Raw genomic sequence first — 26,370 nt, forward strand, 5'->3', positions numbered from 1 at the left:
AAAGCCTCCCATTTCTAATAAAGGCCACATTACCACCAGCTCGTAGGATGAGTCCTCCAGGGGCAGCTTCTGCCCGACCCTGACTAAAGGCAGAAATGCCTTTGCCCAGTTGCTGCTGCTTCTCCACGCTACTGGGGAAAGCTCACAAGGAGCAGCCCTGTTAGGTTAAGCAGTCACTCTGTGATATGGGTACATCAGGTCTCCACCTCTTTCATCCATCTCCTTGGAAGCAGCCACTGGAGGCAGCCTTGGAGCGGCTGCAGTGGGGGATGGATGTCCTCCCTTCCTCGCTGGGTGGCCCGGCCCAGCCATGCCTGATTGCCCTGTCTGGGGACCATCTTTTCCCTGTTCTCTTTGAAATCTTATAGTCTGCGGTGGCTATTTCTAGGCTTTCTCACTGATGGCTGTCTTTTTGCCTCAAGTGTAATGCCTCATGCTGAAGCTCTCACGGAGGAGGCCACACTACTGTGGGGAAGGAAAGGAGAGATACTGACAGCTGTTGTAAAGAAAGAGGGGAAAATACTCCAATTGTTTTCTTTTTTTTTTTTTCTATTTTTCTAAGTTACTGGTAATTTAATTAATCTCTTGCTCTCTTTGTATTTTTTCCGTGTATATTTCCTCTGTAACTGTTTGGGGATTTTTCCCCTCAGAGACCTCTTCATCCTTACAGCACACCTGCTCCCTTGGGCCTCATCCAGAGGAAGGTGAAATAGATGCAACTTCGCTTTGTCTCTGCCAGTGTTCATACCTACACAGCACCTCTCCAGATTAGGGGTGAAATCTCTGCCTTAACCACAGCGGCTGCTAACACTCAACAGGGGACAAGGGGAGCAGCATTTCTCTGGTCCTAAAGCAGCCAGCTTCATCAGACTTCTCACAGAGAGTCCTGTCCTTTTTTTCCTCTGAAGTTAAAGCAGGGAACACAGGACTCCCTTGGGACTGCTCTGCCGAAGCAGGCTGGAGTCAAACTGTGGCAGACACAAGTGCATGGTCTGATTCTGGTCTGGCACTACTGCTGTCTTCTGCACCAGAAAGAACACAGAATCACAGAATCACAGAGTGATTTGGGTTGGAATGCAGCTTAAAGTTTATCCACTTCCAATTCCCCTGCCACGGGTAAGGACACCCTCCACTAGACCAGATTGCTCAAAGCCCTATCCAAAAAGCCCCATCCCTAAAGACACTGCCTCCACATTCAGCTCAACCCTGGTTTAGGCAGGGCAGCAAAGTTTGGCTTTCAGGCCCAGCCAGAACCCAGACTGTGCTAAACACTGCTATTACTGACTGTAGATTTCACAGTGTAGAAACCTGAATCTACAGAAAACAACTTGTGGAAGAACCAAGCTATTTCAGACTGGCTTGCAAAGCTTGCCATCAGGTGAAAATGACCTCTGCTGTCCAGCTGGACTGCTCTTGCCCCAGCACCTTCCAAGCAAAAGACCCTCCCATCTGGAGACCTCAGATCAGACCAGCTCTCTGCATGATTATCTGTATGGGGGAGATGCCTGGAGGCACTGCTCGGGAAATAGAGTTACTTTTAATGAAAAGGGAATTCTTGCACTTTACAGATACAGGAAAAATCTAGCTAGCAGAAGACTTTTAATTATTTTTCTTTTTTTCTGAATATCCATGAACAGTTTCTTTCTGGCTCACCTGCAAGGGCAGATATGTCTCATTCGCAGTGACACGGACCATCTACATGCAGTACTCATGCTGAGGGCAAGTATCTGGCACAGCACTGGCCTTAAGCTCTTCTATCAGCATGACTCGCACAGGCACACCAAAGAACTAATTAAAAAATGAAAAAGGTTATTTAGTTTGTGCTTTGGAAAATGCTTGAATAAAAAAGAATCATAATTTTGTCAAAAATCAAGAAAAAAAGAGACCACAACACACCACCGCATCCCACGGACTCGTAGACCACGTTCTGCAGGGCCTCAAGAAGAAATAAGGTCTTTGTTCTTGAGCTGGTGAGCTGGACTCAGCAAGGCAGGACAGATTCACGAGGCAGGCCAGCACAGTCCAGCAAACTGCAAAACTCAGCAGAAAGCTTTCTGACTGATGGGATTCACAGCACTGAGTTATGGACTTTACTGGGTCCCCACTGCTTACAGGGGTAGAGAAAGACTGGAGAACGTGAGAGAAGAAACTTAGTACAAAGGCAGTTTTGTATATCAAGCACTCATCCAGAAATGAGACAATTAGCACCCGATTTCCAATCTAAAGACTAGCTAAGGCTAAAACACAAGTGTTTCAATTTCTGGGGCTGAGAAAAAACAGCTTTGAGTGCCCAAAAGCCACACTCACCTGGCAGAAATGGGCCGAAGTCCTCTGAGGCAGAAGTAGGATTCAACACTAGGCCTCAACACCAGCCTCCATGAACACCCTTCCAGCAAGACAATAGGATAAAACTCAAAAGGGCACTTCATGTTGGCGAACAAAACAAGGACTGAGATGTCCTGAAAGCCAAGTCACAGCAGCAAGATGGGAGAAGGCTGATTTAGTAGAAAAGAGTAGGAATACTTACAGCCCTGTGCTGAGAGTATTGCACCTATGTAGCCATAGGACATGTCTGGGATGTTATCAGCACAAACCTACTGTGGGTCTCCAAGTGGAGTAGAAGTGTGAGGTTAAAAGCATGAGTGTTTGGATACTTCTGCATTCACTGTATCCTCTAGCAAACACCCAGCAATAGACAGAAGAACAGTAAATCCAAGGGTGGTATATCATATGCATTTATTTCTATACATAGGAAAAGATGTCAATCTTGTCTTAAAGTAATATTTAAAAAATAGAGACTCTTCTGGCTTCATCATCACTTCTGTACATTTTAGGCAGGAGTTGCCACAGTGGGAAAGATTCAAGCTCCAGCCTGTTCAATATCCAGAGGCTTCATTATGTACACATTATGAATGTTTGTCTAGTCTTGGCTCTGATGTGTTACCTTCACAGCTTTCTGCATGGAGAACACCCTAAAATGTCTGATTTTCCCAGGGTGGAGGTAATTTTCTGCATTCTGTGGGATTTACCTTCAGCATGGCTCAGAGTCTTGAGGTTTTTTACCTTACCATATCTCATCTTAGCCTTAGCCAGAACCTGTCTGAGTACAAGCTGTATTTTATTATGTATTTTTGTTGCTAACTAATTAGGAGCACAGCTGTAAATAAGAGATACAGGGCTCACTCTCTGCCAGCTTAGCAGTAAGCCAAATAGCACTTTGTCAGCAGCCTGAAGGCTGAAAAGAAGATGCAATAAACCTCTGCCCTCTCCTTCAATAGGAGAGTGAGGCCTAAAGAGGTGACAGATCTCTCCATTCAGCTCAGATGTTTTGACCTGAGCAGCCCTCTGCTCCTGGGAAAACAGAAAGTGGCCCCGGGAAACAAAATGTCTGGGGCTTTCAGGGGCTAGTGACCTGCAATGCGCCCAGAAATATGGAGCTAGGGCTAGAGGAGAAACTTCTGCACTCAGGCTGGAGCAGGCTGGGGGAGCAGAGGGACCATTTGCCAAGAGAAGAAAACATGGTCCATCTCTCTGGTGAAAAAGCAGCAGTGGCAGGGAGCAGGGCCCGCAGGCAGTAAATTTGAACAGGCAACTCCGGAGTCAGCTATAATTTTTAATAACAAATTTTATTGAATCAAGCCAACACGCTCATAAATAAATAAGTGAATAAGTAACAGCTGCTCTGAAGTTGTGCGTGAGGTTTTTGTGCTAAGGATGGAAGATGGTGACAGGATCTGTCAGGACCAGCTCAAACTCATGCAACGAACTTCACAAGTCAGGAGGCGATCATCAGAGGAACAAGTAGTCTATAGCCAAGCAAGGAAGCCTACTCCTGCAGAAGTCAATGGACACCTCTTTTCACTTAGTCCTCTTTTCCCTTTGCCCCTTTACCCATAAACCCAGTGACAGACCAAGTATTGAATAAGGCCCTGTTCACATCATGCTTTGAGAAGGGAGTTTGCACTGCACCCAGTACAAGTGCAAGACTAAAATCTTCATGTGAACAAGAGCTGCAGGATCAAGCCCTCAGACCCCAGCCAGCACATCCCATTTCCGAGTTTCAGGAACAGAAGCCTTAAGCTTTGCAGGAGTATCTTGCTGAACGTGTGGTTCCTAACAACCAAAGCAAAATGCTCAGAGACAAGATTTAGCAACAATTAGAAACACTACTGAAGAGAAGGAAGGGAATATTTACTTTTGGGTTTGTTTTTTTTCCCTAGAGTTATTTATTTTATAACAACACAAATCATCAGGACCAGGGACATACTTCAAGGATTACTCCTTCCTCTAAGTGACGCCATGACACACTCCACTGGCTGCATCAGGGTGCTGCATTCTTCTGAAATGGGGCACCATGTCAGAAAATTACAAATGTGCTCTAAACGACTAACTGTTCTTACAGATAGGCACCTGTGACAAAATGAGACATTTAAACCACTTGCATTAAACTAGAGGGGAATAGACCAGGAGACAGCTCTGAAAGAGTTTGAGTGGCTCAGCAGTGCTTACAGCGCCTCTGGCAGGTGCTCTCTCTGGAGGGTGAGTGGGAAGGCTCTTAGTCCCAGAACACTAAAAGCAGGCAAAATATCAGGAAAGGCAACACTGTCTTGCACTGTCATACCTCTTACCAGACACAGGTAAATGCTAGACCAAAACAGCACATTTATCTTGATTTGCCAAGATAAGGTTGTTGCTACAAATGGCCTTTGTTCATTCTTGCTCCACCACTGGCAGGTGAAATGAGACTTTGGGCACCAGGATAAAGTAAACTGTGCACCACAAGAAGCAGAGGACACCTAGCATAAATCCAGACCTGCCCCATGGCTCAGCAAGACCACATCTCATATCTAGGGCAAAAAGCAGGCTATCAGCCATGGCGTTCAAGAAGGCCCTTCAAAAGCTCTGGTGGCCCTGAAATAGGGCAACAGCTTCTCTATATCCCCACAGTGATCTTCCTGCCCAAACTCTATTAGTACAAGCAGCCAACTACAGCAACTCCTACTGCAATTGGCACAAATTATCACATACAAGAACTCAAGCTGGCTTGGAAGTCTTACATGTATATCTGCGCATTGATGGCTCGAGTATCCTGCCAGAATGAGTTTTCTACTACCACTACTCAAGCTGTATTTGCACCAAAAGTACGAGTTCAGAAGTCACTTTTCCTCTGGAAACCTACAGATAAATACCGGCTTGTACTGAAAAGGGGGAGGAAATCCAGAAACAGAAACTCTCACAGAAATCAGCCTTTCTCCTGTCATTTAAACACTCCTGCCCAAGATGAGGTGCCTGCCACTCTACAAAGACTATCCAGCCTGGCATGGCTGGATCCAATAGAAAATGTTGTATCTGTAGCACAGCCAGCAGCTCCTCCCAAGCACTCATTCTGGATTGATCAAATCTTGAACCTGCAAATTAATTTTTATGTACATGGGGCTTTTCAAACACTCTGAACTTTGGGAGAAGAGGGAAAGCAAGAGTGGAGATCTTCCCCCTTGCCTTTGCCCTGCAGCAGGACCTCACTGTAGTGTCAGCACTCTCGTTACAATATCTCATTATCAGGCAACTGGGAGCTTAGAAGACAAATGGCCAGCTGTTGACAGGCCAAACGTGTGCCTCCGGTGAACTCTATTATCCCCACCTTCAGGACAGAACTGGAATCTGAATCTGGCTTCTCCAAACCATAGCTCTGCCTGGGGGAAGGGCAGCACAGAAGTGAGGGAGGAAATTTCAAGCCTGCAGTGATTTCAGAGAACAGCCTCACAGGCTAGTTCATTTACAGGTTTGGTGGCTAACACACAGTGACATGTCTTTGCGATGGTTTTCCACATGTTGCCCTCTTCAGTGCACTTTGCAAGGGGGGCAGCCATGCCTGGAAATCCCTATTGTAGTGTTAGGACTTCAGCTGCAGCAACAGCAGCTGTGTGAATTTTATTAGCAAAGGCTTTCGGTCTTTAATAGTTTCCACTGAGAGAAGGGGGGGGGGGAAGAGGCAAAAGAAAACAACAATGCTGTGAAGTGGTTTGCTGCATTCATGTTCTGCAGACCATATGCACACATGCTGGCAGGCAGCATGGCAGGCGGGACTTCACTCATGACGTGAGTTGTGGTCAGTAGAGGAAGCTAAAAAAGGAACTCGGGGTTTCTATTAATCGAATGGGGGGGTATGAGCTTACAGGAATCTAGGATGTATTGCTACAGATTTACATCCAGCACAGGAGATGTGTGCCTCAGAGATATGCAGCAGATCACCAAGAACAAGCAGTCTTGGAAACTGAAACAGCTTCCAAGAAACAGTGAAGGTCCAAACTGCTATTGCTCAGCGTTTACTAGGCAAACATGGAAGAGCCAGACTTGTTTTCTTGCCCCTCGTGGCAGGTATCAGACACAGTTCTCCCAAAAGGGAACAAAGATAAAAACCAACCAGCTCTGAGCTGACAGCACAGAGCAATGGGGCTGTGTCTCCAAGTGCATCAGGGATTCTGCACCCCAACTCCCTGGCTGAGGAGGGGTTCCCTGATGCCCCCTATTCACCTAAACCTTGGAGGTCTCGAGCCAAAAGAAACAAAAAAGACCAAACTTGGTATAAGGACCTCCCCTAGGCAAAATTAGACTTTGCTTCAGGTGCTAAGAAGATAGGCCATGGGGTTTTCCTGTTTGTAAACATTTCATCATAAGAACTTCCTCTTATCATTCTCACTGGGGTTAATAGTTATCTCATTACTAGCTGGGAGAAAACAACATTATTCCTCTAGAGGATCCCTGTGTTTATAGATTGATTTATCTTTTTGGAACAGGCCCCATTCTTTACAGCCACAATTCTCCTCATTGGAAATCCCCCTAAATATTCCTGGATTTTGAGGGGGGAAAAACCAAAAACAAACCTATCAGTGCTGTTTCCAAGAACTAGTGCCATTTTTTGTAGCCTCCTCATGCCCTCTGAGTAACACAGCACTTCCTCCTCCATAAGAAAAAGTCAGTCCCTCATTCTCACAGCAATTCTGTGGTCCAGTCCAAAAGTCAATTGCATTCTTAGTGGTGGCAGTGCGCCTGTAGAAATTTTTCTTCCCTTTTTTTTCCATTTATTAAGAGATCATTTAATGCTATTGTTCACCTTGAGAAGGAGCCCAGCTCCAAGAATGAATGCCGTCAGGCAAAGCTAATCCTGAAGCTGATCAGAGATGTCAAATTTAGGATCAGTATCAACTACACTCATTTTTCATTTGTAGTGTGATATGAGTCACATCCATATGAGTTAGGTTACAGATCTCACCCTCTCTTAGGCTGGCCACTGAGAAAACACATGAAAATGTTTTTTCTTCCTCTCTGATAAGCTTTGAATCTTTGTATCTGACAAACCTTAAAATAACTCTGCAGGGCCAAAGATGGTCAACAAAGATGGTAAAATCGGAACATCAGTTGGGTTTGGAACTGCTTAAGGGCTAGGGATGGTACAAAACAACTGAGAAAAGAAAGAAGCTGCTGTCATGACTTCAGCCTCAGGTTGGCCAGGGGACCAGCTCGCTTAGCACCTCACCCATGAGAACCTCGGGATCTTGAGACTGCCACCTCAAAACCCAAACTCAGCCCCTTACCCCCTTCTGGGGCAGGGTGGAAGAGAGCCAGTCCTAATAAATAAACACTTATTCTTCCATCCCTACTGTTTCAAGCTGTACAGAGCCAAGATTTCAATTTTGCTTTTTTCTCAAACTATACATGAAACCAAAGCCCAGGAAACCAGAGTTATTTCAGAAGAACTTACCAACAGCTTCCCCATGGACCCTATGAAATTAGAGTAGACCACTACCTCTTTCTCTGAGTGCCTATTAAAGGACATGGTTGGCTCATGCACTTGTCATGTACAAAGGATTAAAACCCCATTCCCCATGGATAGAGAAAGGAGAACTTTATTCATGACACTGCACATACAGCATAGTGACCTACTGCTTTACTGTGATTCTGACTGCTTTACTATGCACACTTTGCTGAAAATGATTATCTCACAGCACATGTCATGAGTACAGGTGTTTTCTCCTAGTGTCCTGGCCAAATTCCAATAATTACATTCCCTCCACCTAAATTCCCCTCACAGATTCAGCCAAGCACAATCATTAGGTCTTCTTTGCCAAAGTGCTCTCCTGTGCAGTGTAAAACAGCTGCCATACTTTGCACCAGAAGCAGCTGCATTTAAGTGCAAGGAAACCAAATTGCCTTACAGGACTGTGAGTCCATAAAGTGGGAATAGATCCTTCAAACAAAGAGATGACTGAGATTTGCACCCCTTCCTCCATGCTTCATCCCCACCCAATGTACCAAAAAGGCTCAATGAGCATTGAACCCAGGCAGGTTGAGCTGCCAGCTGTGTCAGGGCCAGGGACAGGAACCATGAGGAATAGGGCCAGGATGAAGAAATAGTAAAGGCTGGGCCCCTCCACTGATGGGGATGGACATTTTTAGGTCTGAGCTGGCATGGGAAGAGCAGTCATGGACAAAGCCCAGCCTGGGAGCCTGGGTACTAGAGTGACAGCAGAGACCATAGGGATCTGAGCTTGCTGAAGGTGATTTTTTAACAGCCAGCTCAGGAAACCACTATGATTTTAGCAGCCAATTCTATTCTATGGGCCTGAAGTGCCTTCAGCATAGCCCTAGCCCTAAGAGCATCCAAGCTGTCCATGAAGCCTCCCCTGACCCTGCTCTGCATTTAAAATGAATTCCAGGGAGCATTATAATCTGGAAAAAGCGGAACAGAATTAGATTTAGGAGAGAGCAATTAAGGTGACTGCCCAAGGCCCAAAACTGGAAGGGAGCCCCACTAATCCACATTAGACAGCAGGAAAAGTCAGCCCCTCCAAGGGGGGCAGACAAGAAGGGACCAGGCTCTGCCTTTGCCCTGTGCCCCCAGAGTTTAATGCCAGCTGTGCGGGGAGAGAAGTGGGGCTAGGTCAACATAAGTGGGAGAGACAAGGAACAAAGACCCCACACAGGATAACAGTGAGGTGACCTAAACATTTACAGGCTCACTGCAAGCAGGGGGTGAGGAGGAGTCAAGTTTTGAGTAAGACGGCAGTAAATTTCCTGTTCAAGTCTGTATATCATGTTTCCCAGAAGCAAAGACAACTATTTTCAAAGCTGTCCAGACTGGTGTACAGTGCAGAGTATCAATGATTTCACTCTGGTATTATGGGGCTGGTTTCTACATTTGCAGGTGCCACAGACAGTGTGAGCCTAATTTTAGTGTGAGCAAGTCTGATTGACCAAAACCAGGTTTCAAAACCTCATAGCATCATGTGGGAGCACACAGGCAATTCCCACCAACCTTTTCAGGAAAAAAAAAAAAACAGTTAGGAGCAAAAAAACCTCCAGAGAGATGGAGAGGAGCACGACTGCCTTGTGCCTTGCTGAATAAGGTCGGTGATGTACCCCACCAGACGTCCCCTCTCTAGAGACACAGAAGCAGCCCAATCACTAAACAAGCTCTGGGATTGCAGCAAAAGAAGAGAGCATTGAGAGCTGTGAGCAAAAGTGAAGGCATCCTGGTTTCAGTTCTCACCACAAGAACTGGGTGAACCTGAACCTGACCCAAATTACATGAAGATATTTGCATCACAATGAAAACACACTGTCTGCTGCAATGGGGTGGCTGGTAACCTGCCTCACCACACACACACACACACACACACACACACCTCCTTCCCCCATTTTCTGTAAAAAAAGATTTCTGTAGCACAAGGTTTTTGCTCAACCCACTACTTCCTCATTTGTCCCCAGCTACTTCTCTATCCAGGGCCATAGTGGTTCAGCCTGAGTACATGGGTCAAGGATCTCAGCCCCTAGAAGAAATTAAGGACTCCAGCATCCTACTTCCACACTCAGTGTAAGCATGTGGGGAGGGGAAACTAAGGACGAAATGACTTTCCTTCCCAATTAGCCAGCAATATAAACTGGTTAGCCGGAGAGGGAGCATGGGAATCCACAGGGAAAGGGCATCGTCCTTTGCCCATCCAGGCTGTCTTGGAGCCAGAAGCAGGGCTGCACTGGATCACTGGCTAACCCGAAATGGCTTCCTGAGAAGTTCAGCACCTTGTTCAGAACAGCTTGTAAATGCACCAGCAACACCTCAGCTTCCTCCTTTCCTCCAGACAGTCTTCTGGTCCTGCTAATCTGTTACTTCCTATGTGAAAGCCTTTTCTTTCTGCATTCTCCCCCTCCTCCAGAAAAGGCTCCTGGGTTAGGTTTCCCAAACCTGGTCTCCTGGGTTCCTTTGGCATGCAGTTACTTCTGTGTCCTTCAAGGACTTGTCACCAGGACCTTCTGAGAGAAAAAAAGGAACTACATTATTTCTCCTTTCCACAGCATAACACTTCACCTCCTTGCCCCAGCAAAGAGAGAAAAGAAATATTCAGAAATATGCTCAGCTAACTGTGTATTCGGCAGTATATGAAGCAAAACTCTCCCACAAACCTTATCTCAGCAAATGTACATTCATTATGAAACTACAGTTTCAAGAGAAAGATTTCCTTGCTAAGAGGGAAATATAGTGGAAGATGAAACGAAGCATGGTGCCAGCGGTGCTGGTCCTCACACAGCATGTCTCGGTACCCTGGGCAAGCAACAGCTGGAAGGATGTTAAACGTGTGTGTGTGTGGTGCTTCCAGGCTAGACTTTGTGCTGATACGTAAGCTGTATCGGTTACATGGGCCTGGCTGATGTACACCACTGCTCAGGTGGTCATCACTGCTGTGTGCTACCCTAGTGCAGAAAGGACAGCCAACCCAAGCCCCTCAATGGCACTTTTGTGGCAGTCACTGTCTAGCATCAGAAATGCCATGGAAAACAGCAAGTGTTTTTCCCACCAGGTGGGGCACAGGACCTCAAGGTGAAAGGCACCTGCTGAGCCTGGCATGCAGGGAGAATCTTCTGAAGAAAGTCAGGTTCCATGGGCAGAGCAGAAGAAAAGTGAGACATGGTAACAGCTGACTCTCTTTGCTTTCCTGCTTGTAGGTGTGGCAGTGGTGGAGTTACTAAATCACACTACACCAAATCATGTCTCTGAGACTTGTGCTTATATCCCCTTTTCTGTCATACCCCACTGCACGCAGATTATTCCTGCTTGTAAGAAAGAGAACAGGCTACAGGTAAAACACCAGTCTAGGGCAAGCGAGAACTGACCCTCAAAGCATTGTCCAGCAGCACACTGCTTTCATAGCCTCAAAAATAACCTACAGGCAACAAGTCTTTGGCCCTCAGAGCAGGCCCCACATTGCTGTGGCCTTATCGCCATACAGGGCCACAAAACATCACTGAATGGAGCTCACACACCCAACACAATATATGGAGATACCTTAAATACCTACACAGCTCTTGACATGGGTTTCACAGCCACCCATGACATTAGGCCATACATGACACATGCAGGGTATGTACCTCCTGCCCCAGTCTCCCTGACCAGTCTTCCTCTACAATCACACTTCAGCAGCAGCACTGGACCAGGACAAGGAAAGAGGCCATATCATCCTAGGCAAGGCTGATGGGACCAGCCTGAGCAGCTGTGGAGAGGCCACACTGCAGAGCCACACTCTAATAGTGGTGAGGGAAAGGGACTATCTTACTCCCCAGACCAGGAAGTATTGAAGGCAACTAGCTCCCAGCCACCTGCGGCAAATGGTTATGTTTTGTGGTACTCCTGCACTATAAATAAAGACTTCAAAGGACTATCATGAGGACAAGCGCATGAAGCTAATCAATACCTGCTGTGAAATCACAGCAAGTGAATGCCTCAGGCACCAAAAAGGTCTGATTTGTCTGTCACAACTGATGTGCTTGTCTCTCATTATCACAGGATAACACTAAGAGATCCAGTTTTTGCCATGATGAACCTTCTTACATACCCTCTGTGTCAGCATCTGCTCAACCCCATGTAAGGACACCACAGCCCCACTGAGTGCTGGCAGAGAGGCGTGGGAGCCCATCAATGCTGATGCCCACATGGGGAAGTAAGTGGGCATAAATTGGGAAACGAGAGCAACCCTTCCTATGTTGCTGTGTTTGTGCTTGTGCAAAGAGGAGGAAATGTTTGTAAAGCCCATTTCCCAGAATGACTTCGCCCTGACTGCAGGAGGCCCTGCCAAACCTTCTGCAGGGACCTTCTGCCTGTGCACATGCAGCACAAGCGTCACCTGTGGCACCGAGTACCATTTATCTAGAACACTTTTTAACTGTGTGCTAAGACTGATAACGGAAAACAGCAGTTTTGCCCTCTTGACTTGCACAAAAGCAAAACATCCCATCCTCGTGGCACAGCCACCCGTTCCACAGGCTGTGCTGACAAACGCACCCACAGCATTTGCTCCTTCCACCCTTCTTTCAAGGAAACTATAACACAGGGCAGATTTCGTACAGGCCTTGGCACAAGCTGTTGGACATACGGTCTCAGTAAACGCTTTGAAAAATAACTCCCAGTGAGTCACCGCCACATGACTTTGCCCAGTCTCCCACCCCCACCCCGCTGTCAGCCCCCAGCCTTGTGTGCCACAGTGTCAGAGCAAGTCATCTCCCACACCACAAGAAATGTCTACAGAAACTGTAGTGGTGGCGATGGCAGCTATTTCCTAGCTCAGGAAGCACAAACTTACGGACTTTTTTTTCATGGTCAACAGCTGCTTCCTCACTTGTGCTGAAGAAAGTCCTTCCAAAGCTTTTCATTTTAACTTCTGTAGCAAAACAAAATGAAAAACAGAGACAAATGTGTGAGGCTGCCTTTGATTTTCTGCAGTGGCAGCAACCAACCAGGGGAAAAAAAAAAAAAAAAAGAAAGAAAAAAGAAAAAACAGTCTTGGACTATACTGTTTGCCCAGGCAGAGAAGAATGCTGGAGGTGGTATATGCCAGGATGACATCAGGGGAGTGATGCAACTGATCTGCGGCCAGGAATCCTGTGTAGTGGGGAGCTATGCAGCATGCATATAGAGAAGAGGGTATGTTTTTATACATAAAATTTGCTGTTTGGAGTACATACACCCAAGCTAACGAGCGCGGATGGTAAGCAGTATGTGTACTTTGCCTGTCTGTCTCAGCTAGGTGGAGTGAAGGACTCTGCCTATCAGAGGTCATCCAACACTTTTCCATGAGAAGAACGTGTTTCAGTTTGAGTTCAACTTCGCCAGATTTCAGCTGTTTGGGCTGGATTTTTTCCTTGTATGCTGTCTGCCCCAGGCTAAGTGGGTTTTGGGAAGGCTTCAGCAAAATGGTTCAGTCGCTTCACAGCACAAGGCCAGGGGAAAAACACATTTTGCCCTGTTAGAGACTATGCATACGAAAAGAGCAGTGTGGGGGGATCCTGTGATGGGTCCGTATGCTGGAAAAGGAATATGGTACTTGTGCAGTCAAAACTGGACTTCCTGCTGCCCCTGTGTGATTTTGTCCAAATCAGTCATAAGCTGAGACTGTGCAGGCTCAGAGGAGACTTTTAAGGGTTTGAAAACTCCACCAGTGTCCTTCATCCATGAGCTTGGACCATGGCAGAAAGAAAGGAGAAGTCTCATTGGAATCAGGGGTAAGGGGAAAAACAGACAAATGATGAGGGGTCTGTCTTCCCAAGCTCTTTGCTCTCCAAAGTTTCTAGCTCACAAAAGGTTAGTGGCTGCCAACCAACCAACCAACCAGCTAGAGACGCAATGCCTCCAAACCCACTAACCTCATATGCTTAGCCTCACTTTTGTCAAGCACCATACAGCATATCTTCCATTAGCAGTGGCCAACCACTGCTAGAAGAACACAAAAGGAACTTACTATTCCTTAAGAGTATATGTCCCTCTGGAACAGGAACTGGTTCTTCAAGTTTCACCTCTGCTGACAGCAAAACCTACCAGGGTATAGGTTTCCTTCAAGGGATCACTCCAGAGAATCTATTCTTGAGAAATCTCTGCCTGAGGTCACTCTGGCCACCTTAGGAAATACATTCTGGAAACTTGCTGATGAAATATAGTGAGACTCAAGAAGGTCCTTCACGTAACACAAACCCAGAAATGCTTTGCTCTGGGGAGTCTAGTTTCTCTTTCTCTCATTTAAGAACATTAACTGCACATCCAAGAAATCCTAAGCTGAAAGTGAAGGTGACAAAGCCAAGCCTGCAGCAGTTGAGAAATCCAGCACAAAAACGAGCTTGTGCTTTACTCTCTTTCCTATGCACTTTCAAAAACATGTTTTCATGTGATGTGATCAGGTATCAACACCATGGAACACTGCTTATGCTGCTCCGAGTATTCATTGCAAGAAAACAGAAATTAAGCCAAGCTGCACTGATAAGCACCTATTCAAGTATGTATGCCTACTAATTAAATGGGACTATCCTTACAAGTGACCACTGAGTTTCACAATTCAGCCCAAAATACCTATAATTTAGTAAGTAAATAGATAGGAAGAATAATTAGTGTAAAGAGCTGAGCCAGGTGCAAACTCCCATTACCTTGACAAAGAAATACTTAATTTATATGAAAACATCACAGTAAGAGCAGGAAATATCCTATCAACTGATATAAATCACTCACTATCTCATCCCCTGGCCCTAATCCCATTCAAAATTAGAAAGCTCTAATCAGAATCTGCAAGAAGAGCGGAGGAGGTATAGGATAATGAAATGGTTTGTATGAGGAGAAGCACATTGGCACAGAAACATGTTATCACTCTGAGATGAAGTAAAAAAGCAAAAAGCTGGAGTATCTTCTGGTAGTGCATACATTCATTTCTCTAAAGAACTACTAAAATTCTCAGAAGGTCAGAAGCAGAACTGGAAGTACAGCTGATGCTCCTGTGCACTTGCTGAATGCTGCACAAGAAAGAATTGATGTGAGCATCTTAAACACCAGACTTCTACTGATTATTTAAGAAATGTTTTTTTGTTTAATATTCCTTCTGATAGGTTCCTCACCCAACATGATTGGAACAATCTAAAACAAGCTCTCTTACTTTAAAAATCCATTAATTGGTAAAGAAAGGGGGAAAACATGCACTATTGATTATGTAATTTATGTGTTATGATATCCCGGTGGGTTGACATGGTTGGTGGTGACCTTAGCCTTTGAAATGGTGACTATGTAGCATAAATCTGCCTCTAGAAGTAGTGGATATTTTATAGAGAAATTTTTTTCTATTAACATGCCACAGCTTTCGACTGCTGGATGTGTTTTTGGTCCAGCCTCAAAAGAGAAAAAAAATGGGAGGACTTCTGCAATTTTCTATCTAAAACAACAAGCCAAAATCCTTCAGTGGCATTTCTGCAGATGTTCCAGTTACAGAAAATATGACCATTTTATCTTCACTTGCATTAAAGTAAGTGAGCATCTGGATTCCTTTCTGGAAGAAAAGATTTACACATTTGCTGCTATGAAGTGCGCATAAGGTGGAGAGGGCTGTGTGTTTTATATAGCCAAGTGAGACACTGCTTTTCTCCAACAGAAAAATACCTCAGATTTTCCCTTTCCAGTTAACTGTTTCTCTGGCCATGGCACTGCTGTTATCTACTCTTCCCTGCCTTTTGGGAACATCTGGTTAAGCACTGCCAGCATGCTGCATTAATAATATCAGAATAACAAACCTCCCACAAATGGGTCCAATCCTCCACAACATTTCAGGCTAGTATCCTGCAGGAATGAGCTTTATGCAAGCATACAGCACATGGGTGGGTCTGTATGTCTCCAGTTATCTGCTCTTTCCCTTCGCCCTCCCAGGAGCTTTGCAACTGCTTAGGAAATTTCCATCAAATGTGACAGAGGGGCAGTTGTATCCAAGTTAGTTCGAACCCTCGCACTTAGTGCAAGTGGGTGGCAAAGGAAAGAAAAGAAATTTTAATGATGTCCCCAGTGATGAACTTGCTAAAACAGCAAAAATCCACCTCACCCTTAAGTAGACATCAGAGTCTACGTGACAGAGGGCGAGCAGGTTTATTTCACCTATGGCATAACAACTTGCCCAGTGGGGCATTTGTATTTTTATCTTTAACATAAAGGAACCTGCAGTGAATGTTCTGATGGACACAGGGCCAGATCAAGAAAGGAAAAGAATAAATCACCAAAACTGTGTGTGCTCTTTCTGCAGTGCCTGCACAGTTATCTAAGAAGCAACAATCTTTTTACTCTTCATTCCATCCTCGCCTCGACTAATTTTGTTCTTTAATTATGACTTCTGGCAACCTTCAGTACAAATGAGGATTTTCCTCCTTTAGGTAATGCATGTTCTTGGCTCTGAGGAGGAGGCGGCTTGTCTGTCAAAACATTAGCTGCCTCTTTTATATGTTAAGTATTAATTCTATTTATCTTCGAATTATTTTCAAATACTGGAGGCATTCTTCCCTGTATTGGAATGCAACAAGTGCTTAATTTCAGGTTTTCATGTTATTCTTGCTCAGATATGAGGCCAAAAATGAGTAATTAAATTCTCATTTAATGCCCATTTCCTTAAATAAACCTATTCTCTTACCACACACAGCCTCTTTACTAGCCCCATGCTCTTTCACAGGAGGCAGGAGCCTGCAGCCCATGGGGACAGGTTCAGCCCACAACTTCATTTCAGATGGCCTGTAACCACATTATTATTATTCCACCATTTACTGGGTAACACTAAGGCATGTGTTAATGTGCGGCAGACCAAAGGAGCTCAAAAGACTTATTTGTCCCTCAGCAAGGAAAGAATTTCTTGCCCCTGATGTAAAGGAAGGAGTTAATGGCTTACCAACACCTAACACAGAGGACCTTCTCCCTTGCAAGGTATGCCCAGTGACAGCTTATACCCATGCTCATGTTTGGAGCCATCGCAGGTCTATGTTTCTAACAGAAAGAAAAAGAAGGGCTTAACTGGAGTGGTCCGAGGAAAAGTGAGAGACAAAAGCGGGCTTTGTGCTCTGTGCATTTAGGGGCAAAACCAGCACTAATATCCTGGCAGTGTAGGTCCATGCTGACCTGCATGACCTCCAGTGCCTCAGACGGCTATTGGCATTATTCTCTTCTACCAAGAGCCAAAGAAAGGGAGCTGCAATATCTCTCGCTGACAATGTCATCACTCCTCTGTCAACTGAGTGAAACCACCACCTGGTTTCATTCTGCCAAAGGAAGAGGCAGTGGATGGGAACATCATCACAGCCAACCTGATTTAAATTCCCGCTGAGACTGCAGAAGGTAAGACTTCAATGCTTTGGGTACCCATGACCTCAGATCCCAAACATGCATTTAAGGCACTGCAAAATGCAAGCAAAACTTAGGCAAGAGGCACAAAAATAGAGCCCTGTATCCATGACAACACAAGCACAAAGAAGTCGAGAATTCCAGTGTGCCACTTTTTTCAAGGCTCCACCAAAGCTCTCCCCAGAACCAAGGATGGGTGCCTGAAAAGCAAAAGGCACTTCAGAATCACTGTCCTACACTCTTTGGAGAGGAAGGCCCCCACGCTTCCTGCCTTGTGCCACCTTCCTGTTTTCCCAAAGGGCAGCCTACCCTGCTGTGTTCCTGAGCAAGGAGTGCAACACCACAGTGATGAATCCGTGTTTTCCACTGTGAGGAGGAACATGACTCACAGTCCCCATCATGACCCAGTGACTTGTGGTATCCAAAGCAAACAACTGCTAGTGAAGCTTTTCAACAAACAATCAACAATCTCCTGCTAGCTGCAACAGCCCACCCCATGAAACACAGAAGTAAAAGGTTTTTGCCTCGCTCTTGCCTTTGCCTTCCCTCATTCCCTTTGTCCCTTGCCTTTGCCTTCCCTCATTCATCCTCAAAGAGGCCAGTCAAGGCCATGCATAACTTCACATTTCCAACTCAAGCTAAGCCTGCAAGAGTCTGTGGAGGCTTGTACATCCTTCTTGGTTTTCATTGTAAGTCCCAGTGACTGCTGGATAACACCATAGGAATACTCAGAAGGAAACTAAATCCTAGCCTCCTTCAGGACTGATGTTAATAACCACATGTCCCCTTTAGAGGTGGGGAGGGAAACAGTTTTGCGTGGGGACCTTGAGCAATACAGGAGCTCCCTGCTGTGCAAAAGAGGAGGCTTAGAGCCCGAGCTCCAGCATCTGGGCCATGTTCACAGCCACCAGTAGCCAGCCATCCTGTATGAGTGCAGGCACCATTGTCACTTGTCTGGAGTGACTCAGGAGGCTGGAAGGAGGAGAGACAGGAAAAGAGAGCAGGTAGTGACAGTCCTCTGGGATGCAACACCATGGATGGGCAGGATTTCAGCCTCCTCAGGCATCATCAGAGAGGGCACTGACACACCATCTTTATCATCTATGTGTGAGGACTTAAGGCCTTTCCTTCATCCCCACCAGCTCACCCATGTGCCCAACAGTCCACTGCTCATAGAGAACGCATATACACCAGCAAAGGATCTGGGCATGATCTTGCACAATTTGCAAAGAGTTTTTAATCTTTGTCTGTACAATCTTCAAGAGTAGCAACTGGCTTTGCAGTATCTGCTGGTGAGGAGTAAGTATGAGGCTGCTTCGTTCTGACCATCAAATAGCAATCATATGTTAACGACTTTCAGTTTATTCCCTGCGGGACCTGGTTCAGATTTGTGAAAACAGGAAAACTTGCTAATATGTTTTCAGATTAAATGGACCCTTTTTTCTCTTAATGTGTGTGCCTAAAAATAACAGGAGTTGCACAGTCATGTCAAGAGATTAAATTACCCTAAAGCCTGCAGAGGGATTACAGCTGTCTGAAAACAATACGTATATGCTTTATTCAGCAATGGTGTGCTGAGTCAAGACAGATTGAGTGGTCATGAAAACTGCTTTGTTTCTCAGTTAGTCCGGTGCTTGTGAAACGCTGCATGAAAACACAGTAGCGTAAGCCACCTGACATCCATGAACAAGTCTGGTTTTGCAACCACCCTGTACAAAGCAAACCCAAAACTCTGTAAAGCCACCTGGCAAGGTCCCAGGTGTCACTTTCCAAAGGGCTGTCTTGTGCAGCGAAGTGTACCATATACAGACATATACATCCATGTCCAAACCTGCCTGAAAGTGTGTATTTTAGAGCCATGGCTTCAGTAATTTAAGATCCTACCAAACTGAATAATAGAGTGATACTCTCCATTCCCGAGTGTCTGAGTTCTTATTCTTTGCCCCCCTAGTAGTACTTGCAGTGCCTGAACCAGGTACTTAGACTCTCACATCAATTGATAAGGGGAATTACATGCCTACAGTGGCAACTGCAAGGCCCAAATACAGGGAGGATGAAGCTGCCTGAGCCAGGCAAAAGAAATCCTCATGAGAAAGGTATACCTGTCACCCTGCCTGCTTCAGCATTTAGGCCCATAAGAAGACATCCCCTAACCAGGCCTGCATGCTCTCTTTGAGGAGGAGGCCAGCAGGGGCAGCACCCTGTGAGTCTCGAATAGCTCAGTGCAGACAGCATGCCCATCTGGCCCAGCATCTCCCAGGAGTGACACAGAGGGATGATTACGGGAGGGTCTCATGGGAGCGAGTCAGTCACACTCAGTACTTCTAGGCAGCCCTTGACACCCCAGCACCATCACATGTAAAGCAGGTACTGAGGAACTTAAGCACCTTCAGATGTCAGGGTGACACATGACCCAGAGTTTTGAGGACAGACATCTGGGATTTAGGCACCTAACATGACAAGCGAGGCTCTGGCTCCCAGTCTCTAGTGAATTTACCTGTAGTGCTGGTGCCACCTCCCTCCCACCCAGAGGCAGACACTCAGGTGCAGAGGGGATGCAGGCCAGATCCTCAGGAGCAACGGGGAACAGCCCTGAATATCAGCACAACTGGACAGCAAGAATTCAGAGGTCAGTTGCAGGTTGGATGAAAAACATAGAGAAAATGTGGACATATTACAGAGAATAAAAAGACATACTGGATGAAGAAAAGAAAAAAATAAAAGGACTAGGAACAAAAGGTGGCAGAAGGGTAATACACAGATACTTGAGCGTTTGCAGGTCTCAGTGATTCTCTGGAATGACTCAACCCTGCCCAGTAAGTTCTCTGTAACACAGACAAAACCTACGCAACACACCACCCCATCCTACACTGGAGGTAGATTAGTCTGGACTTGAAAATCTGCCTTTACCTGGTCTCCAGTTGAGCTCAGAGGGGTAGCAAAAACACTGAGGGGTAGGTGCCAGCCAGGCCAGCAAGGTCAACCCTTCCCAAGGACATCAGACCAGGAGGAGGTTAACACAAAGTAGCTCTGTTATGCCTCTGCTTCATCCCCGCTTGTGTTTTCTCAGTGAGAAGTGGCTGGTGGAGCAGCTGAACCTCTGTCTTGCAAGCCTTCTGCCAGCAGTCTCCTTTGTGAAGGGAATTTGCTGCTGCCCATCTGCAGACAAAGTCTCACCCTATCCACTGATACTCATTTGCCCAGAAAAGTTGACTTCAAAGGCAACAGCTGCCCTTCAAAGAGGCAACAAATTGCAGTGAAGTGGAGAATCAGCGGCCTCCCCATCCTTGGCCAGAGCTCCAGCAAGTCTTTGGAGGGGCTCTGGCCCAGCTTGCAGAGATAAACAACCCAAATTTGAAGGAAGGGGGGGGGTCAGGAGGGTTGGTTGTTTGTAAATATTTTTAAAGAAGGAAAACCTTTTTGCTTGCTTTGGAAAAACCCATTTATCACTTGTAACCAATTCAGTGTAGATTAACGATGGGCTGTTATCTATCTGAGCATCCCTGTAAAAAAATCACAGGCATCCAGCCTCTGGTGGGGTACTAATGAAAAAGTGAAAATTGCTCTTTCGCCCTTCATCTGACCAAAGAAATGCTGTAAGTCTTTGTGGCTGGGGTAAAAAAGCAGCAATGTTCAGATTCTTCAGCATAATCCAAGCGTCCTCAGTTTCTTTTGGTCTTTTGAGATTGCAACCCTGGGTTACCATCATGTGCTACCGAAAGGTCATATGTGACAATAAATTATCTATTTCCAGACAGAGAGACACTCTGGCAGTCTGGAAAAATTCCATCATCTCATGTGCTGTCTTAAATGACTGAAAAAGGGTTTGTCATATATAAGAAAACTCTACATTTATAAGGCTTCAAAAACAATGCAAGCAAAAAAAAAAATCTATTTACATTTCATATGGGGTTTTTTTGTAACTTCCCTGTCCTGCTTTTGTTCACTGTCCCTCCAGAATGTTTTGCATTTGATCAAAGATTTCAAATTCATAAGATCCCATCATCTCTCTTCCTGTACTCTCCTACCCTTTATTGCAGTGTACCTAGACCAGCAACTGCACTCCTATATGGTTACCTAGGATTTTTGTTCTACAAATTAATGTCCTAATGAAGAACCTCATTGTCACAGAGATCCATAGGCTCAGTTTGAAGTCCTGTGTTCATGCTGTCAGTAGGCCAAGGGGAACAAAATCCATTTTTGGTTTACAGAGCTTTCCCAAAGAGCACCACATCATCTCAGCACTCAGATTGTACCAGGGAAGGGCTAACAGCCAAGAGATTTTCAGAACATCACAGTTCTTCATTTCATCAGACAAAATATTAGTTTGCATACCAGTTCTATCCCCCATAATTTCTCCACAGTTACAAAATACTGGATCATGAAACCATTTTTTTATTCTATTTAAGAATTCAGGGGAATTCGGTGCACTGAACTGTTTAGCTGATGAAGAGACAAAGTGAAGAAGAAGCAAAAAGCACTCTTACTCCAAGTGAATACCCACAACACTCACTCAGGGCTTCATGCAAAACCCCTAGACGCAGAACATCCAGGAGCTAGGAAAAAAGGCCCACTCAGAAGGATCTGGCTGTTCAGTTAAAAATGGACTGTTGCGATAGTAGGACTCAGATTGTACTCTGAGGAACCCAGCAGGTCTCTTTCACATGCCCATTTCCTGCCACAAGCACATCTTGTCCTTCCTAACCCTGAAGTGATGGGGCACTTACTTATGAAGCACCACGATGACGCAGCTTCACCCCAAAAAGCATTTCCCCAAAAGGCAGTTCTCTGCTGCATGTTTATTACCCCTCAGTGCTTTCTCTACCAGATATGTTTCATTTACTAGAAAAATGTTTCTTTTTTCTAGCCCAGATAGGTTTGTAATACCACCCACCTGACCACAGCATCTGAGCAGCTTCCAGAATTGCATTCAGCAACATGCCTAACATCTGTCACATGTGGTTTGCTCGCTCACTCTCATCCTCTTGCCCAGGGCAGGTCTGTGTGTTCAGTGGCTTGTTTTACTTTGACGTTTTATTTTTAAGGTGCTTCTGGATGTCTGCTGGAGAAATCAGCACCAGAATGGAGAGAAAAAAGAATTAAGCCTGGGGTTCTCCTTGGGGAAATTTCTGCCAGCTGGTCTCCGACTGAACCTTGTGGAAACCCCCCTGGACAGACAAGCTTACAAATTCCCCTGGATCTGACAGTTTTTACTGTGAGGGTGGTGAGGCCCCGGCACAGGTTGCCTGGAGAAGCTATGGCTGCCCCATCCCTGGCAATGTTCAAGGCCAGGTTGGACAGGGCTTGAAGCAACCTTATTTAGTTAAATAAGGTTGTCCCTGCTCACTGCAGGGAGGATGGATTAGATGACCTTTAAAGGGCCCTTCCAATCCAAACCATTTCTTGATTCTATAATTCTACTGGCTCGCAGGCTGCAATTTCATGGTAGTGCTGCCAGCTTGCTCATTCCCACCCACTGTGCTGTTCAGGTTCTTAGTGCAGCCGTGTGATGAACTAGACCAGAAACTGATCCAGCTGGGGAAGAAAAACAACATAGAAACCAACAACAAAGAAGGGAAGGTGGGAAATCTCTGCAAGATCCATTCCCCAATGCAGTTCCTCCAGTAAATTTACCAGCAATGCCAGAGGCAGGAACGAGTGGGCTGGGTAAGGAAGGAAGGGGATGCCTAAGCTACAGTTTCAGCAGTACAGACGGTGCTGTGAAACTACTGCCTCCGCTGCTTGCAGCCAGACTGGCAGCTCAGGACTTAAAGGCCTTATCACAGTATCACAGTATGTTAGAGATTGGAAGGGACCTCAAAAGATCTAGTCCAATCCCCCTGCCGGAGCAGGAACACCTTATGTTCCATGAATAACCATGGCTCACCCAGCTCTACCTGTTTGTAAACACCAATCCCTTTTCTGTATTACATGTGCTGAGATAAAGACATCTTTGCTAGAAAAAAAAAAAACACCTATGTATTAGCTTTTCCCCAACCCAGGAAGATGAGCATCCACTGATCCACTAACCCCAGGTATGGCCTGGACAGGAGCCAACATCTATCCAACTGCCTGACAGCAGAGGCAAGATGCTAAAGAGCACCAACCCAAGAGAAATGGTTTCTGAAGCCATCCTCACTGCAGTACTACACAACCAGCTGGGAGGAAGAACAGAAAGAGAGTAAAAGGCAACTGAAATCACTGGAGTGGATTAAAACACCCTGCTGCCTTGTCCTCCAGAACCAATAAGCCTCTAATTCTCTGCCATGCTTGAGTGCCCCAGGTTCATCCACTCCTAAAGGAAATAAGCTACTTTACCTACTACATTGAGCACTGCCCCAAACTCACGTGCTAGTAATCATAACCGAGTGACTCCCTACATGCTGGGTTTCTTAAACAGAAGGGAAAACAGTGAAAGGTTGATTCCTAGCTTGCTTGGCAAATACTTGTCACCCAAGAGGAAACTTCCAAAGTAGATGAAGTGAAGGCAAGTGAGAAACCCCACCGGCAGCAAACCTCGGCAGTGGCCAGATGCACAGCTGAGGTATGGCAGCAGCTCTTCAAGCTGGGCCAGTAGAGGTCTCTGTTCCACTAATCCACTAATAAAAAGGAATAAATATCAATCTATAGTTGTCTGCGTGAGCATGTGCCTTCCTTTCTGATCCCCTGTCCTAAATGTTCCTGGCTGGGAACAATTAATCTCTTTGCTCCAGAAAAGAGAAAACAAAGAAAACCTGTGGTCTACCCAGATCCCAAGCTTATGGCATCAACTCCAGGCTTCGCATCTGGCAGCAAAAATAGATGCTATGGTCAGCCCTAGACCTCCAGCTTCACTCCCCAAGGAAAGTAAAAAGCACAGTTATGACTGTGCTGCCTGGGAAACAGCCGTCTGCTTGCAAAGCTCTTCCAGCCTGCCCAGGTAGAAGGGGAATAGGGAGCCCTTTCTGCACTTGTAGGTCCCTGGTTTCAATCTGGGTAGAGCCAGTCATGACAGAAAGGCTTTATCAGGCAACGGTTGTTTTTTTGGCCTCCATGTAAAGGGCTGCTTGGTTTTTGTGGGAGTAGCATCTGAAGCACACGAAATGGGGCGTCTGCCCACGACTGGAATCCTCGCTTGAAGTCTCAGATGTGAGGCCAAGGATAAAATTGGAATGAAACTTATGTTCCTGCCTGCTGGCTCCTCCAAACAGCTGCAGGCGCAGTAGAACGGCCAGGTATAAAAGCCTGAACTGGCACAGCCTGTCTTTGTGGATAGGGAATGCTAAACCACAAGGTGTGTTGCTCCGTGCTTCCACCCAGGGCCGGCTGGCAGGTGCCAAGATGCTGAGAGGCAGCGGGACACCCCTCTGACAGGACAGCCTGCCCTCTCGGGATAGCCTGGCTTAGCTGGGCCATGGACTGCATAACTGTGATACACTGTGGGTGTCACCAATCACAGCAGCACACCACATCGTGTGCTACCTGCAGCTGCAACACTCCCTTTTCCAAAACCCAGAGCCAGAGAACTCCCTCACAGCACCTCAACAGCAAACACACCACTTGTGCCCTTTGCATGTGGAGAATCATGTATTAGTGAGGTTTATTAAGATGAGAAGGATGCATGCAGCCAGGCCCAGCTGCGGAATGAGGGGCTTCCAGATGGGTAGCTCCAAACCCCGCTCCGGTGACGGCAGAGTGCAGTAATGCACAGGGTGGCCACACTCTGCTGGTGCACAGCTGTACCTCGGGTACGGGGAAAGCCAAGAAATGGGCAAACCAGCTGTGTGCATTTAACTCGAGTGTATCTCAATTGAAGACAGGCATACATGAACACGTGTTAGCTCCTTGCAATAGCAGGCAAGTTCTGTTAGATCACATCTTGACTGTGATGAGGCCTAGAGAAGCTGAAGGTGTCCTGCAAAAAGAAAGCCATTTTCGGAAGCAGGCCAGCTGTGGGACACTTGTATTTTGCCCTGGTCTTCTGCACCCATCCATTACTTCAAGCCTACTACTTCTTTGCAGGGAGCTGCAGGCTTTAAACCCTGAGGCCAGGGCACACATTACCTGCTGCAATGGTAGTCTGGGGATGGAAACCAACCCAATAATGCAGAGTCACACAGGTCCTTGTCCATCATGGCAGACCTGTGTCCAGCATGTCAGCTTCTGACCTCAGAGTCATAGAATCACAGAATGATTTGCGTTGGAAGGGACCTTAAAGCTCATTCAGTTCCAACCCCCTGCCACAGGCAGAGACATGTCCCACTAAACCAGGTTTCTCAAAGCCACGTCCAACCTGGCCTTGAACACTGGCAGGGATGCGGCAGCCACAGCTTCTCTGGGCAACCTGGGCCGGCGCCTCATCAGCCTCACTGGGAAGAATTTGTTCTTAATGTCTAACCTAAAACTCCCTTCTTTCAGTTTAAAACCATTTTTACCTTTGTCCTGTCCCTACATACCCTTGTAAAAACTCCCTCTCCAGGGTTCTTGTAGGCACTGGAAGGCTGCTGTAAGGTCTCCCTGGAGCCTTCTCTTCTACAGGCTGCACAACCCCAACTCTCTCAGCCTGTCTCCATATCAGAAGTGCTTCAGTCCCCTGATCAGCCTCGTGGCCCTCCTCTGGACTTGTTCCAACAGGTCTTCATCCCTCTTGTGTTGGGTCCCCCAAGCTGCACACAATACTCAAAGTGGGGTCTCACAAAAGTGGAGCAGAGGGGGAGAATCTCCTCCTTTGACCTGCTGGTCACACTCCTTTTGATGCAGCCCAGGACATGGCCTTCTGGGCTGCAAGCACACACTGAAGCTGGCTCATGTTCAGTTTCTCATTGACCCACACCCCCAGGTCCTTCTCTGCAGGTCTGCTCTCAATCCATCCTCCACCCAGCCTGTAATTCTGCTTGGACACAATTGTCTGTCCCTCTTGCTTTTGCCTCCCCAGGATATCCAGGCCTCTCGCCACACCTGGGCTGCTGCTGCTGTGCTGCCGCACCCAAAGAGCAGGGAACACGTAGTGGGAAGAGGAGTGGGGGCTTCCGCTCTCCTCTGTCAGGGTTCACCTAGCACCATGAGTAACCTCCGTTCAGGAGCTTTTTGTAGCTGCTGTCAGTTTGGGCTTGTTTTCTTAGGGCAGAAGCAGGTTAAAAGTGGATCGCCTGATACTAATTTGTTTTTAGGCAGTTGCTCCTTCAATGTTATCCTTATATATGAACATACTATATCAT

At 46.2% G+C, this 26,370-nt stretch overlaps 1 long non-coding RNA gene across 1 annotated transcript; it reads right to left on the reverse strand.

Moving 5' to 3' along the window:
- Positions 1–1,656: 1,656 nt before the first annotated feature.
- On the reverse strand, positions 1,657–23,828 carry LOC133214023 (uncharacterized). The gene is made up of 3 exons (XR_009725961.1): positions 23,394–23,828; positions 10,081–10,311; positions 1,657–1,788 (listed from the first exon to the last, which is right to left on the reverse strand). It is a non-coding gene; the product is annotated as an uncharacterized LOC133214023 (long non-coding RNA).
- Positions 23,829–26,370: the final 2,542 nt, after the last annotated feature.

This window comes from Neopsephotus bourkii, unplaced genomic scaffold (assembly GCF_033783945.1).
Source record: "Neopsephotus bourkii isolate Nb327-2 ecotype Australia unplaced genomic scaffold, CSIRO-AGI_Nbou_v1 NB_107, whole genome shotgun sequence".
Lineage (NCBI taxonomy): Eukaryota > Metazoa > Chordata > Aves > Psittaciformes > Psittacidae > Neopsephotus > Neopsephotus bourkii.